The sequence below is a fragment of the Equus caballus genome, chromosome 3 (assembly GCF_041296265.1).
Source record: "Equus caballus isolate H_3958 breed thoroughbred chromosome 3, TB-T2T, whole genome shotgun sequence".
Taxonomy (NCBI): domain Eukaryota; kingdom Metazoa; phylum Chordata; class Mammalia; order Perissodactyla; family Equidae; genus Equus; species Equus caballus.
Genome location: NC_091686.1, coordinates 73,450,494 through 73,468,055, shown reverse-complemented (window position 1 = coordinate 73,468,055; position 17,562 = coordinate 73,450,494). Strand labels below are relative to the sequence as shown.

At 38.2% G+C, this 17,562-nt stretch overlaps 1 non-coding gene across 1 annotated transcript; it reads right to left on the bottom strand.

Annotated features, from left to right (window-relative positions):
* Window positions 1-15,594: 15,594 nt before the first annotated feature.
* Window positions 15,595-15,723, bottom strand: LOC111773048 (small nucleolar RNA SNORA31). Its single transcript, XR_002807250.1, has one exon. It is a non-coding gene; the product is annotated as a small nucleolar RNA SNORA31 (small nucleolar RNA).
* Window positions 15,724-17,562: the final 1,839 nt, after the last annotated feature.

Genomic DNA, 17,562 nt, shown 5'->3' with positions numbered 1-17,562 from the left:
CTCACTTCTGCCTCTTCTGATATTTGGGTCCAATTCTCCTCTGACCCAGTCCTGCTGTAGAGTCTCTGTGCTTTTGAAAACCTGAGTAAAGATATCTTCTGGGGACCTGACAAATTTTCCTTCCAAACCTGAAACACAATGCTATTAGCAGAACTCTAAGTCAAAGAACTTAAAGACTTGACTATATCCTTGGTATAGAGAAGGGAAAGTATCTCTAGCAGCAAGCGTGAAGCCCAGATCAGTACCCTGATGCACATAATTTAACTAAAGGACATGGCAATAAATGCATTCTGAGAAGGCAGCACTGTATAAGTGGCGAGAACACTGAGTGTGGAATTATCATACACAGAGTTGAATCCCAGCCCTAACCTATGCCAGTGTTGTGACGTGAAGCAAATCACTCATTCTTTGTTACCCTTAGGCTTCTCTACTTAAAGTTGGAGTAATATTTGTTTTCACCATATCATGGAGTGGTTTTGAGGCTCCAATCAGGGAAGATATGTGAAGGTAGTTTGTTAATTGGAAAGCATTTAAACAAATGCAGGGCTTTGGAGACTATAGAAATCATTGTTTGCTAGAGTTGCCACAGAAAACTTGATGGAGGACGTGGAGCTGAGTTCAATGTTTTCAAGAGTGATAGAACTTAGAAAAGAGAATATTTTTGAGAAGAAACACAAAGGCAAGAGTGCCGCATGCTCAACTGAAGCATAGGCCAGTCAACAACCTATAAAGGGAGTTTTCTCCCTACCACCACTGACTGGTCATAGGACAAGGACTTCCTCCAGGGATGGGCCAAGAACTAAGGCAAGGAGGTATTCTCTGACCTAGACAGGAAAATTTCTGCAGAGGAATGGAGTTGTGAGCCATCAGCCTCCAGGCAACAGGGGATCTGGGCAGCCCAGTGCAGTACCCACCTCGGGCATACTTCTAGTGAGAGGCATCACTGGGCCTGGAACTATGGCATCCTGAACCCCTAGAAAATGTTCTATTTTCAGGTTTGTGTGTGTGTGTGTGCACGTGCATGCATGTTTTAAGGTATTGACTCAGTATCAATAATCAATAACCAAGAACACCCTTTTTATCCACTAGAAAATGAAAAAAGAAGTTCCATATTACCAAAACAATACATAAGCACTCCTTCAATCTCTGCTACCAATATATTCTTTATCAATAACAAAAAGTGTTAGAAATCATATCTGTAAAGTAAAAACAGAAGAAAAATTTTGACAGTACTAGTAGAAGAGTAAGTGGAGAGGGGAAATGTTGATTTCTTTCCTTCCCTCAGGATTTTCATAAACGCAGAGAGGCAAGGGTTGGCATCGGCTTGCTGTCTGATTGCCATAGGAAAGGAAGAGGCATGAAAGATTTCTGTTGTTGCTTTCACAGTCTGTTCTCTGACTTGCTATTTATTTGTTTTATACAGAAGCATCAACAGCTTATGCATCAACTAAAGACTACTGTTTGCTCAATTTTAATAAAAATAAATGTCATCCAGCAGTCTGACTCTCTTTGCCAGGATGGGTAAAGCCAGAAATCAGCTTTCATCAGGAAAATGCTACTCACATCTTCATGTTAGCTCAGTTGTTAGGCATCTGTCTTGATATGTCCCTCACATGTTCCACTGTCTTATAAATCTGAAGTGATGACTGGAGGTCACATAAGCAAGGGAAGTGAGGTATGAAATGTCATTGGGTAAAGTCCTTACTAAAATCGCAGAGAAGAAACTGTTGTCAAAGTTATTGCTTCAACATTTGTGAAGATCTGTAGTTAATAGAATATGAACAACAGATTTGTTTTAAGGCATATCAGTATTTACCCCGTGGAGCTCCCTTATTTGAGATGGTTTAATAAATGAAAAAGTAAGCCAATAGTCTAAGTTTAAGGAGAAAGCTCTGAATTGGGGGAATAGAACACTGGAATATCTTCACTGATTACCTAAAATATCCCACAGACATTTACCTACCATTGTTTTCCACTATAAAAAATATTTGTGGTCTTATTTTATTCTCTGAGATACATCAAAATTACTACACATTAAATTTTGCACTACTGTATTACACGAGCCTCAATTAATACATGCTCCCACATATGCTACCTATTAGTCACTTCTAAAAATGATCTTTCTTGAATCTGGGGCAAAAGAAATGAGTTCAAGTAAATAAGCAAAGGGAACAAAATGGTGTGTGGACATTTTTCAGGCCACTTTTCATTCTGAAGATATTTTTAACTTAGCAGTTTGACAGCCCACACCTATACACACCTATGCACATATACCCGTGAATATACTTAAATGTACATGCAACTTGCCTCTGCTCCTTTGGATTAGTACCAAAGCAAACTTGCTCCAAAGACTAAGGAAATCAGTAAGTGCCTTAAGCTCTATTGAGATTCTTAATAGGAAAACAAGAAGAACGGGCATCAATAAATGATTTGGGACATTAGTACTTAGAATCAAGAAACTGCACTGGAAGGTATATCATAGATTATCTGTTAGAGGTCATCATGTTATAGATAAGGAAATTAGACCAAATGAAATTTTTTTTTTTGAGGAAGATTAGCCCTGAGCTAACTACTGCCAATCCTCCTCTTTTCGCTGAGGAAGACTGGCCCTGAGCTAACATCGATGCCCATCTTCCTGTACTTTATACATGGGATGCCTACCACAGCATGGCTTTTGCCAAGCGGTGTCATGTCTGCACCCAGGATCCGAACCGGCAAATCCCGGGCTGCTGAGAAGCTGAACGTGTGAAATTAACTGCTGCACCACCGGGCCAGCCCAGACCAAATGAAATTTAAGTGACTTGCCTTTGACTATTTGCCCATTTAACTGCTACATCAGAACAAGAACTAGGTTTTCTGACTCCCTATCACACTAAAACCATCCACCCGTGGAACAAGGAAGCAGTGGCCATACTCCCAGCTCCACTCCAGGATAGAAGCTTTTTATCCTTCCAGCCTCTCCTAATGGGAAAGGCCTAGCTAACTGGGTCCCTAAATTTAAGTAGGCCAAGTATTTACATGGTTACAGAGTACTAGTTTTAGAAAATGATATATTTTACCTGAATATGGAAAACAACATAACTGTAAATGATAAGATGCTTCTTACTTCCAATAACGATACTGCTTTCACAACATGTATCAAAATATATTTAGATATTTTAAGGTACCTGATATTTTTTTCTTTTTTTTCTTTTTTTTTTTTTTTGAGGAAGATTAGCCCTGAGCTAACATCTGCTGCCAATCCTCCTCTTTTTGCTGAGGAAGACTGGCCCTGAGTTAACATTTGTTCCCATCTTCCTCTACTTTATATGTGGGACACCTACCGTAGTATGGCTTGCCAAGAGGTGCCATGTCTGCACCCGGGATCCGAACCGGTGAACCTCAGGCCTCAAAAGCAGAACGTGTGCACTTCACGCTGCGCCACCAGGCCAGCCCAAGGTACCTGATATTTTAAGATTACCTGATTACAAGAAGACCAGTAATAAAATATAATCTCTACATAGTGCTTTGCAATTTACAAGTTATTTCATATATATTATCTTATGAAACCATCCAATGTGGAATTTAACTCCTAGTCATCCTTTATTTATTAGCTTAGAAGATGCTTCATCTGGGAGGCCCTCTCTAATCTCTATAGACCAAATCTGGTGCCCCTGCCATGTGCCTCTCTAGCACTTAGCTTCCTTGTCTGTCTAATTATGTCATCTCCAACTGAGCTCTCTGGGGACAGAAACAGTTTCTCTCTCACTCACCAGTGTATACGCAAAACCTAGTGGAGTGACTGGCACATTAAATACTAAATAAGTATGTTAATGTATGAATAAATGAACAAAAGAAATATTCTGACAACTTGGGAGTGAAGGAAAAAGTTTGGAACGCCACGAGTTTACTATAGAAGACAGCTACATAGGCTGAGGGTTAGGTCCTCTTTTCGGGTCTTTCTTTCCTCCATTTCTGCACCAACAAATTTTCCAAAACCTCCACGCATTACCGTAATGGCTTCTGGGGCTGCAGCTCTAACAGGGCAATGAGAACAGAGCAGGAACATTGATGTCTTTTTTTTTTTCATATCCGGTGCATCTACAAAATGTTTTTAAGTCAGAAACTGCCTGAAAGCTTCCTTTCTAGCTAATGGTACTGTTGCTATTCAAGAGGAACACGGCTTGCTTCGGGTACTTTTTGTACCACAGTCGTATACATTAGCTCTCCTTATCGACCATACAGAACACACTAGGAGAAAGACGGTAGAGATTATCTCCTTCCTATGACTTTGTAAACCGCACATAAAGGCTTGAAGGTCTGGGAAGTGACAGATAGGGGATTTTATCTTTCACAAAATAATCGCAAGCGTAGTTAAACCAACTACACTCTGGAGGCCCATACTGATTTGGAATGGAAAGTAAAAGTCACATGGCTCTGGTCAGAATGTGGCTTTTTCAATCCCAGGATAGTTGATCAATAAAATAATCTTGGCACCACTTAGGCTAGAATAAAATGGCTAACAGAAATGTGGACTATAACTAACATCCAAATTTCTTCATCAAATAAATGATACCATTTTCCCCACTTCCTTCCCTCCTCCACTCCATGCCTCTCCCTGCTTAAGCACTCCTAGGAATCGTTTGTCATCCCTGCAAACCCAAATGGCTGACTTTAAAAATATATGTTTATAAAATACTTGTACTACCCTCTGCCTCTTAGACTCCCTTGAAATAAAGCAGCCATAATCTCTGTGACAGTTGCCGCCATTAATGCCGATCATAAAAGCTGGTAAAGAGGCAGAGATGCTGATTTACCATTCATTGCTATGCTCATATATCCTCTTTCTAATAAAAATCAGGGAAATTATTACTTTCTAAAAGCTTAGCGCTTCAACATTTGTATTTCGAACCTCCCCTACTGTAAGATTTCAATGTTCCCCACGCTATTTTTTTCTTCCCAAGGAGCTGGCAATGTAAATGTGCCACACTTGAGCTCCATGGCATACTGAGCTGGAAGAGCATATGTACTACATCTATAGTGGAAAATCTGGTGTTTGGGGAGCAATGAAGCGAGCTATAACTCAGACTTAGAGATAAATGCTGTTTGAGACTTCAGTTCCGTTTATGGATATACTATAATTTGAAAAGCTTATCTTCAAATATCTTTCACATAAGAATTTTTACTCCCAAGATTAGGCAAAAATAGGGGCGTTACAATGTTTGATATGAATAGTACCTTATTCTGAATTTCTCCTTTAAGTTTTATCTAACACATTAATATAAAGGAAGTCAAACAGCACTGAAAGTACACAGCAATAAGGTGTACCAAATGCTCAAATCATTGGCATATGTATCTGGGTAAGATGTAGGACTCCAAGAATATACGGTATTAATTTGATTTAGCTTGATGCCTTATATGGCAATTTCACTTAACTCACAATTATATTGTAGAAACATTAAGAGTTTTAAAATGACCTCCTGACCTAGCCATATTACCAATTGCAAAACTGTATCCCCTCCAGAAAACTAGAGAGTCGTTCAATGGAAAGTGATCACTGGGTATCCCCCACCCTGTCACACATACATACATTAAATCACGCATACACACTCCTGCCTAAAAGAAACCCAAAAAGGCAGAGGTTTAGATTAGGACATTGATTCATATTACTTCAATACAATCATAGCTCCCCCCTCAAAAAACACAAAATCATAACGTCAATTCCCCCATTTGTTTCTTTCATTTATTCTTTCCTTTAACAAATAAATATTGAGTACTTACTAGGTAGAAGTCACTTAGCTAGATGTTAGATAAACAATGGAGAACAAAACAGATATGATGTATTTTACTTCCTAAGAGTAGAAATTCAGGTAGGAGATAAACTAAAAAGCAAAGTTACTTGAGATTGTCTTAAGTGTCATAAAGAAAACTACAGTATTATGTGATAGAGGACATTGTCACATTTAGAGGTACATAGTCTCACATTGTGTAAATATTGCATGTGCCATTAGTCTCCCCAGTAAATTTACCATCACTGTCCCTTCCTAGGGATCGAGTTAGGATTAAGCTATTCTAGTAAAGCTTTATACTCAATTCGGTCTGAAATACTCTGGGAAGGGAGTTGGAAAGAAAAATTAAAGAGTTATGGAAGTAGACTCAGAAGATAAGATTGTGAGCTCTTTGAAGGGAATGGGAGGGGTTCTTGAGTGGTGTCAGGCACATAGCAGATAACCTGGATGGAGGGAGGGATGGAGGAAGGGATGGAGGGAGGGATGGAGGGAGGGATGGAGGGAGGGATGGAGGGAGGGATGGATTGATGGCAAAGAAACTTAGAAATATGAAAGAAGGGTCCTTAATTTCAACACAAACTACATATATTTGCTGAGTGCCCACTGTGATGATATGCATACATATTTGGAGCTCAAGGACACATAATAATATCAGTAATAGTTAGCATTTATCGAGCACTTACTAAGGTGAAACACTGTACTAAGAACTTTTACACACGTTACCTTGTTTAATGTTCACAACAACCTAACGTAGTAGTTTTTATTACAATCCTCATTTTGCAGATGAGGAATTACAAAAAGTTTTTTTAATTTCCTTGTCCAGGTTTACACAGTTAACAAAAAAGGGTTCTAGGATTAATATCTGGGCATTTTCATTCCATTTTCCTAAAACCCATTTTGACAGGTTGGCGTATTTAGACAGATCAGCTTATAATCTATTGAGGCGGAAGGTCCGAGATAAACCTGTTAGTAAAATGTGAGGTAAACACCATGAGACACTATGAATGAAATTATATGTTGTCTCAAAGAAGTAAATCTCACATCCAGCTGACACTATAAAATTCTAGAGGCTAAAGTCTCAAGGACCACAACTCAGCAACACATTCCAGGGCCTACGGAGCACTTCCTTTGAAACAACTTACTCTGCTAAATTTCCATCATTATTTCAACTGAAATACACTTTGTCTTTCTTCTTCACTTAAAATTCAGGTTTAATCTTTCCCTTCTCTGTCTCTGGAGTACTTTGTACATATTTTTTATTATCATTTATTTAGAGATCTGCTTCCCCTGGTAGATAAAGTTCCCTTCAGGTCAGAACTCTCTCCATACTTTCTCCTTAACTTCCCTGCCTATAACTGGTGGGTAGTAAATAGCCAATAAATGTTCATTCAATAAACTCTAACGTGCCTTAGTGGTCACCCTGATGTGACACAATAGTATGGCCTCAATTTAAATACATTAACTTTAACTCAGCTCTAGATTAAATGACTTCTTACTGCATGAAAACTTTTGAGATGACAAGCATTCAGGCATTATTTCACTACGGTTTAAGTGGACTATTACTGTACTATAATAAATGAAGAGACTGCTAGCGCAGTTAAAACCACTAACGTTTTCTCAAACATTATGTGTATATCTATAAGGAGCCAGACTAAAAATGACAGATACTTGGGGCCAGCCTGGTGGCGGGCGCAGCAGTTAAGTTTGCACATTCTGCTTCGGCTGCCTGGCGTTCGCCAGCTCAGATCCTGGGTGCAGACATAGCTCTGCTTGTCAAGCCATGCTGTGGCAGGCATCCCACATATAAAGTAGAGGAAGATGCGCAGAGATGTTAGCTCAGGGCCAGTCTTCCTCAGCAAAAAGAGGAGGATTGGCAGTAGATGGTAGCTCAGGGCTAATCTTCCTCAAAAAAAAAAAAACACCCCAACAAATACTTGCCACATGTGCCACTACACTCCTCTTCTACCCTGCAAGAGATGCTGCTAATCAATCATGATGTTTATTTCTTTTGAGCTTGGACTCATCCTGAGCATCCTTTTCAGCATGACATTCTAGCAGTTACTGCCAATTGACAGGCACTTCATTTTCACTTAAGACTCACTTGTCATGCCTGACCCGGATCAAGTTACATCATTTTCCTATGGGTAACATTTTACCATTTAGTACTTCTCCCAGCGAGGAAAGAAAGCATATGGTCATCACAGGGAAATCTGAGATGACCAGGGTGCCAGATTTTATTTGAACCAGCTGGGTTCCAAGAGGCAGTCTATAGACCATTGCTGATCTGCAATCAGTTTTTCACCACTTCCGGAACAAAGAAAAAAAGAGAAAAACAGTTCACATACTAATCTGGCTGGCTGCATGAGAATCACCTGGGGAGCTTTTTAAATATATAAATCCCCAGTCTTAACTCAACATCTCTAGGGATTAATGTAGAAACCATGTGAATAGGTATATGTCCATTATCATGTGCAGTCAGGTTTAGGTGCTGCTGAATGTTTGTGTCTGCAGGTATATTTCTAATTGTATATTTTTGAAACAGAATACTTTTTTCTAAAACCGTCATTTTTACCATTCTTAATTCTTAAGTTTTATATCTTTTATTTATGAGATAACAAAAATAGTAAATAATAGGAGGAGGGTATTTTGGATTACCTTTTTAAATGTACTAGGCAAAATAGAGCGGGACCTCCTCTAGAAGGCTTTTTTTTCTGGAATTTTGCTGATCCTTTAAACCCAAGACTCTATAAACCACAGTCCTAGTGGCACCCACCTCTAAGATTAGACAAGTCTGCACATTCAGGCTGAAATGGTGGCTGGAATAAGCCTCATGCAAAACTAAAGAACCTCCGGAGAGATAACTCAGTCTGAGAGGAAAAAATGTCAAGAGGACAAGCTAGGCTAAGGAGCAAATCCTTCTTCCAGGAAATGGTGAGGGATGACTCTGGTGTTTGCCATACACCTGGTCCTGGCTCAGTCCCAGGCATGGTCTCTAAGTCTAGGTGCTGTGCAGTGGGGTTATGAGAGGAAAGGAGAAAAGGCAGGGGCAGGTATAATGAGAGAAATAAGAGCCAAGCTCTTCATGAAAACCTCTGTAAGATATTGAGGTTTGGAAACACACTTAACAGCGTAGCACATAAAAGGGGCAGAGATGTCCCCGCCAGTTTCCCATGTGCCACTGGGTAGCTTGGGCACCTCAGAGCCTTCAGCAAACCTGTGACAGTGGCAGCTTGATGGGAGAGAAAGAAGGAGCTGCCATGAGCAGGGAGAAACCACAAAGCTTGGCCAAATAGGGCAGCAGAACCCAGAGAGGGGATCAGCAGTGTCCGTGAGACAACAGTCCTGAGGGGTGGCAGCGGTGTCCAGCAGCAGCAGTGGCCTTTAGCAGGCACTGTGCCCAGCAGCCATGTCCACTATGGAGAGGTGCTCAAGGAATGCCATGTGGTTCTGTGCAAACAGTTATGAGAGACCTCCCAGAAACACTTAAGGTAAAGAGGGCAAGTTTTTTGTAGGGGGCTCAGGACCAACATTAGTAGACTCTGGCAAGAGCCTAAGAAGTTTTGATACATAATCTGACTGTTACCCCATTTCAAATCCCAATATAGCCTGGAGTACCTCATTTCAAATCCCAGTGTAGCATAGCCCATAGAGCAAGCATCCTTGAAGAAATGAGACTATAAAACACATTCCACAGGAGCACCTCCTCACAATCCTCCAGGTTCTGAGTTTCTCTTTGGTCACATACACACAGGGTCAGACTAGTCCAGGGAAATAAGAAATGATGCTGGTAAAGAAAGCATCAAAACTAATTCAATCCATAACCCAAAGGAGCCCAGGGAAAATATTTTCCCTACTAAATTCTTATACTAGAAATAAAGAGCAATGGCTGCCTGCCCCACAGTAATTCTCCATCCAGCATATGTGTATCATTCCAATTAGTCTACTAGAAAGAGAATTCCCTTCCCTGGTCAAAGCAGTGGGCTGATCTAACCTCCTCCCCTGGCCATAGAATTGGTGCAAGAATCAAATTAGCATTCTTTCCTAACTTTTCTCAAAAAGGCGCTAAGAGAGATCACTATTTTTTTTGTGTTTTGTTTTTTCTGATTGAGAACCTATGCTACCAGAAGAAAGTTCATCTGCAGGAGGAACCAATGAGATTGACACAGAAAGAAGCAGAGGGGAGAGATGGAGAGAGAAGTGTACTATGGTGTTCAAGGTCCTAGTTTCCATCTCTGAGGTCCTTAAAACTACCATGGTTCTTAAAGCAATTCATTTGACTGCATGAACTATTCTCAGTGCCAGAATAAATTCCCTGGTTTGGGTTGGGTTTCTGTCACTTGCAACCAAAAGAGTCTATTGCTGAAGTATCAGTTGAGATGTTTTCAACTGCAAGTAAGAAAAATTTACTAACAGTATCTTAAACTTTAAGAATATTTATTGTTAACCAGTCCAGAGGTGGTCCCACTTTCAAAAATGCCATCAAGGACCAAGTTCTTTTTCTCCTTCTATTCTGTCACTCTCAGAGTATAGGATTTTGCCTCAGGCTTGTAGCCTTATAGTCACAAGATGGCTGCCACATCACTAGGCATCATATCCTCATACCACAGTATCCAAAGTAGGAAAAGAGAGAAGAGTACAAATAAGCTCCATTACTTACAGGGAGGAAAATATTTCCCAGAAAATCCCCAGCAAATTTCCTCTTTCATCTCATTGGCTAGAACTGCAAGAGCCATGACTGGCTTATGCCTCACAATTTATACCCCTGACAGGGTACTTTGCTAACAGCATTCTGTTAACAATGAAGAAAGGGAAATTGACGTTGAAGTGAGAAACCAACAGTGTCTATCCCAAATCTACAGGGATTTGAAGTTCAAGGAGCATGATTATGGTCATATTTCAAACAGAATTCTTAAATAATGATAGTGATGATGATGATAATAATGAATATTTCTAACTCTGGACCAGGCCCTATTCTAAGAAATTTACTTAATTTTTAAAACAATTCACCACAACCACACAACATCCAATGAGATAGACAGCATTATTACTATCATATTAAACTTGAGGAAAGAGGCACCTAGGAACTAAGGAACTCATGCAAAGACCTTGGCTAGAAAGTATGGTGTTAAGATTTGAACTCAGGAAGTCGGAACCTGGAGACGAAGATCTGTTACACTGTATTACACCAGACCATTCTCTCCCCAAAATCAAATGAGATAACAGTACTGAGAAAATATGAAGATTTTTGCACAGGAAAAGTATTGTTGTTAAAGTATTATTTCTTCCTAGGCTGACCTTGAAATTATAGATGCCATATTTAAAAAAGAATATATTAACTCCAAACGTAGCTCATTCTCGCTAACCTCCTTTCTGGTCCTTTTTACGCACACAAATGACAGGGTATAGGATTAGAAAATCCTTTGTACAGGGAAATACAGAACAATTCAATTAATAATTTCAATTTCATTTGGCATTAAAGGTGTTTTAAAAATAGATATCTTTATCTCAATGAAAGCAAGACCATTAAATGAAAAGAAGTCCCTCTGAAGATTGAGGACTCAATGGCATTAAATTAGTCAATGGATTTAAAGTTACAGAGACTTAAAGCCCAGACAAGATTTTATAGGGTCTTTCATTCAGTGACTTTGGATAGTAGGCCTCGGGCAAAAGACAAAATTTGTTCTAAAGAGGCATGAGGAGCTAAAACTTAAACAAAAATAAAAAATACTCTTACAACTGTAAAGAGACAGATGACATTGAACAGTGTAATATCATTTTCCAAGCAGAGTGCGTTAAAAACAGGGGAACAAAGTAAATTCAGATAACGCTAATCTAAAAGTTAAGTAAACAGAATTTATTAGAATTTAGGAATCTAACTTTCTGTTCTTATTCTTAATGATTTCAACTGTTAGTCATACAGGCAAACTTTTTAAAAACGAGTAAAATTCTTATCTCAATAGTTTCCCTTTAATTAACTCTCTGGTCTAATGTCAGCCAATTGTTTTCAAACGGTGATTAACTTCTGCTCCACTGTGTGAACAGTGACCAAGCTGTGTCTCTATAGCAGCTGCCATTTCATACCTGAAGAAGCAAAGAGATGACTGCCTGCTGGATTGGTATAATAACTGGGGAACATAAAAATGAAAATGCCCTTGAAATCTTCAATAGACAATGTTAATAACTTCTACTTCACCACACAGATGACTTTTTTCCCTCCACAGCTTTTTCCTTCCATCTCTAATAGAAAAAGAGACCAGATTATCAATATAATCTTATACATTAAATAAAATAAATTGGAAACCTAATGTTAAACAACCAAGGTTACTCAAGCCACTCTTACCATATACAACAAATGATTCAGTTCAGATATTAGAGAGTTAGGTGGAGAAAAGAAGTTTGCTTGAAGCATTAATTTATTCATTCATATTAAACACTTTTATTTATCCAAACACTGAATGAGGTCGACCTGGACCTTGACATCAAATTAGCCATAGAATCCAACAAGGATCGAGAAACCAGAAATCCATCTACCCCCTAAAACCGACGCAAAATTTTTCCCTAAATTCAAGAATCTGTGCATCTTATTGACCATGCTTAGGCTCTTTTCTATCTTAGTTTTTCTCGGGTATATAAAAAGATATTTTTATACACCCGTAAGATTTTAAACAAATTCAAAAGTCACTGGAATCATCTCCCTAACATTTTCAGTAGGAAACCCCAAAACAAGATATCTTTACTGATTCTTCTGTCTAAGACCTTGGTTTTACTCAATACAAAAAGATGCAGATGTTTAATTAGTCCACCAGCCAATCAACTGGATGTTGGTGTGACAGTCCACCTGTTATCTGGTAGTTTCTATATATCTAGAGGTAGCAAACTGCTTGCCATCAGATCACTAAAGTATTTGAGTGACTGACCAACTCTCAATTGTCATCTCAAAATTTTTGTTTAAAGTAGAAACTAAATATCAAGAAATTCTTTTAACTCAAACCCCTCATGCTTTAACTTGACAGCCTTCTTTCTTCTTATTTTGCTGTGATGCAAAGAAAATAATGCTTATAATCTTCTAAGTTCTGGTCTTGAGAGAAAACAGTGGTTGTATTGATTAAGATTGATAATGTTTTGAAATTTATGATAGACATAACTCTACCATAGTATTGAGATCAATTAATATTTTTATTTATGCAACAATTATTCAGCATCTATGTGGATCAGATACTATGTTACATACTAGGGATGCAATGGTGAGACACAGTCCTATTCTCTTGAAATTTCTAGTTTCGTGGGAGAGTGAGAAACATAATCAAACAGACATAAGTAGAACTGTGACAAACGATTTTAAACAGGAAGTACTCAGCATCATAAAGGCCTAAAGTAACATAACATGAACTTCTGGAGGAAAGGAGAGAAGGCTTCTTAGACAAATGATCTTCATGTTGAGAAGAGAGGAAGAATTGGTAGGAAAAAAAAAAACAGCATCTCAGTCAGAGGTAAGAGTATATGCAAAGGCCCTGTGGCAAGAGAAAGAATGATATAAGGCCGAAGTTGAATTTTAAGATAATAAAAGGAAGGAATCCTAAGACCAAAAAGTTTGAAATGTGCTGATATAAAAAAATCAAGAATGGACAGTGTGGCTGAAGCAGAGAGAGTGAGAGAGACGATCCCTCATCAAAGTACTGCTTCCTCTTTTTATGGTCTCTCTCACTAGCATCCCGCTTATTTCCTTTCAATTTAGAGAAAACAACTCACCTTGTCTGTCACAAATACATAGACACATATACATTTGTGGGTGTGTATGAGTGTGCCATATGTGTGTGTGTGTATGGATGAAATAAAGATGAACAGTAGTTCTTTGGTTCCTGGAATCAGAGCCTGCCACATACTTTTCAGGACCCAGTACAAACTGAAAACATAGAGCCCCTTATTCAGAAAGCAGGAAAGAAGTGCTGTTAAAAGTACCAATACACAATTTTTTTCCTTTCTTCAATGATCGCTCTCTTTTTCTCTCTCTCTCTCTCATTCGGTGTTTGCTAATTGCTATTTAATGTCATTCTAAAACAAGAAATATAAAATTTTAAATTATTAACATATATTCCACTGTGCATTTTTATATTGTGCAGTGCCAGTTTTAAATGCAAATGTGAGAGCATCTAACTTGTACGTGGAGTCACCAAAATTACACGCTGTGTTTTATAGCTCGTACATGTATGAGTATTCCCTCCTACCAGAATAGTGGAAATGCTACCACTATTTTTATTTCAATTCTTTTTTTTTTCTCCCTTTGATAAGGAAGATTCGCCTTGAGGTAACATCTGTTGCCAATCTTCCTCTTTTTTCCACTCTAGGAAGAGTGACCCTGAGCTAACATCCATGCCAATCTTCCTTTATTTTGTATGTAGGATGCCGCCACAGCATGGCTTGATGAGCAGTGTGTAGGTCCATACCCAGGATCTGAACCTGTGAAGCCCGGGCTTCCAAAGTAGAGCATGCCAACCTAACCACTATGCCACCGGGCCGGCCCCTATTTCAATTCTTGATACACACACATTCTACCAATAATCCTACTTTTAGTTTATTGATGAGAAGGGAGGAATGAAAGTAAAACAAACTATAGAGTACCCCCTTTCCCTTTTCTTCTGTGGCATGATTTTAAGCATAAGTAGTTGGCTAATACAGGGAAAGACCATGAGTAAGAAATGATGGAGTTATTTGATCATCTGTGTTTCTTAGAAATTCTATTGGCCTTTTTCTGTGTTTGAAGCAAGTTCTGGTTCCAACGGAAATTGTGGTATCCTCACTTACTGTGTTAGGCTAAATAAAGCTCCCACCAAAAATGTCCACCTCTTTAGCCCCAAAATCTGTGAATATGTTATCCTACATTGCAAAAGGGACTTAGTAGATGTGATTTAGTTAAGGATCTTGCGATGGGGAGAATGTCATGGATTATCCAGGTAGGCTCAATATTAAAAGGATCAGAGAGTCAGAGAAGGCAATGTGACGACTGATGCAGGGAAAGAAATTGGAAAGTGCTATACCGCTGGCTTTAAAGATAGCAGAGGATGGGGCCATGAGGCAAAGAATGCAGGCAGCCTCTAGAAGCTAGACAAGGCAACAAAATATTCTCCCTTACAGCTTCCAGAGCGAATGCAGTCTTTGATTTTAGCCCCATAGGACACATTTAGTCATAAGACACATTACAGACTTTCAGAACTGTAGGAAAATAAATTTGTGTAGTTTAAGCCACTAAGTTTGTGGTAATTGTTATAGCCGCAATAGGAAAATTAACACACTAAGTTGCAGAGGTTCTCACTTTGAGTCTTTCAAAATGCCACACATTGTGGGTCCACCAGAATTCTATGCTCACGGGGCATCACAAAGCCAATACACAAATGGGGCTGTGAGGAATGGCAGATGCACTTATTGTGTGTATCTCCTCTGCTCATGCTCATGCTGCATAATCCCATTGGACTTCACGCACAAAACACAAATTCAAAAATGAAGTTATTAAGAATTTCAAGACAGTGACAACAGAAGATTAAACCAAGCTTGGAGCCCTCCAAGCATACAGCCCTGTGCAAATGCTCGCCTGTGAAGCCAGTGCTGCTGAGATGGAATAGTCTCCAAAAGTAGAGCAAGCTGGTGGGAGTTGAGAAAAATATAGTACTAATTACAGTACTTGCCAGTACTCAAATCTGTTGAGCTTTTCTTTTTAACTCAAGTTTTAGATATTTTTTTGGACTAAAACAGGCTTTTCACTGTTTACAAGGTTATTTCTGAGTTGCAAAACTTCCCTCTCCATGTTTTTTTCTGTTTTATCCTATTTTTGCCCTGTTTTCCCCCATTCAGTCTTGGCTGCCACAATCAGACAGACAGAAAGCACGAGGATACTTTTTTCCTGTATCTGTAGTGGAGACCTCAGAAGTAGAGAGTAACTGCTTCAGGTCTGTCAAATCAATCTGGCTTTTAGAAAAGAGGTTTCCAAGCCTTACTCTATTATTCTTCCAAACACACACACACTTGCACCGAATTTCCAGGTTTGAAGTCCAGAAATATGTACTTTTTAAAGCTCTATAATTGATTTTGACAATCACTGCTGTTGAGAAACTCTATCATTTCAAAGTTTCAGACAACCAAGAAGTAGAAGTACAAAAGAAGCCAAGCTCAGTATCTCTGACAAGCATTTTGAACAGCTACCCAAATAGATAGGGAAGCCAACATAAGCCACATACGAGTTGGCATTCTAAGCTCTGGATATTTCTTTCTTCATAAGAAAGAAATTCTCTTTCCTCATGAGAAGTATTCAGGGGATGGGGGAATGGAGTTGGTTTTAAAAAATTAACAAAGTCTGAGGAAAAGGGAAAATTATCTTTGAAGACAGAAAATGAGCAAAGCCCTGAACCTAATTTAGTTAAAGAACCAAGAGAAAAGTTTCAGAAAGATTTATGGGAACTTCAACGTAATTTGGTACCACTAATGCAATAAAAGGTAGCCGACAAGGCTAGGGAATCTAAGGGAACAATAAAACAATAAAATGGAAGGACAGTTAAATGAGGAGACACAAAGACAACAAACTAAGATCTAAAGGGAGATAAATAAAATCAAAAGATGTTTCAAAGAAATGAAAATTGTAATAGCCAAACAAAAAATCTGCATAATACTTTTTAAAGGACACAACTGACAATGAAGAAATAAAATAACAATGATGTGAGGAAACATTATATATAGAGACAAAGAATCAGATTCCGCCTAGCAATTATGGGTATTTTCAAGAAAGAAGAATATTCATAATCAAAGTAACAACCGAAACATAATTGAAAAAATAAGGTAAACCAAGGAAAATGATAAAAAGAGACCATTTTTTAGAACTATTCAAGCAAACTTTTTTTAAGTAACACAATCAGGAAAAAAACTCTAAGCAAAGGCAGAGAAAACTAAATAGATTAACCTCTAAGGAATAAAAGCCAGGTAGACTCTGACATTTCTAAAATTACTTAATAGAAAAATAATGAACAGAAAATTTTCAGAGAAAGAATTGTGACCTAATGATTAGTTCTGGCCAAATGTCATTCATTTTTTAAAACAACGGGAAGACTCTCAGATATACAAGAACTCAAAAATATAACCCCTCTGTGCCCTTCATGATATTTTCCTAAAGATATCAAAATTAAGAGTTCAAGAATGAGAAAGTTAGGATATAAAGACACAAATGGTACACTTTGAGAATAGTTAAACAAAGACAAATTTAAACAACTGTTGGAGTAAAAAGTTGAACACAAAATCTCAAAAATAATCACTGAAAGAAGAGACATGAAAGGTAGCATGTATTTGGTTAAAATTGGCAAGTTTCCTATTATACTAACATTGATGAGGACTACAGCTTTCAATTACTAGAGAAGATAAAACTAAAGGAAACAGCCACATTTAATAAGACTAAGAAAATACAAAAGACAGATGAAGGATTTAAGATAAAATATTTGAACGTAGGACAAAAAGCTTATATTTCTCCACTACAATACTAAGATTCTCAAATTGAGTTAAAAGACATAATCTAAATACATGCTGCTTCCAAGAGACATACCTAAAATAACATGGCATTAAAATGTTTTAAAAAGATTTATCAAATTGAGAACAAACTTTCTGTAACCACAAGTTTAATAGGATCAAGAATTGACTGTCCTAAGTTAAAATGATTTTACTATTCCAGTAAATTCTTGCCCAGGAATATAAAGTTTTAAAAAACATTACTCTTTGTTTCATGAACTCCGTAAAATCCATTCATCCAAACAATAGGCTG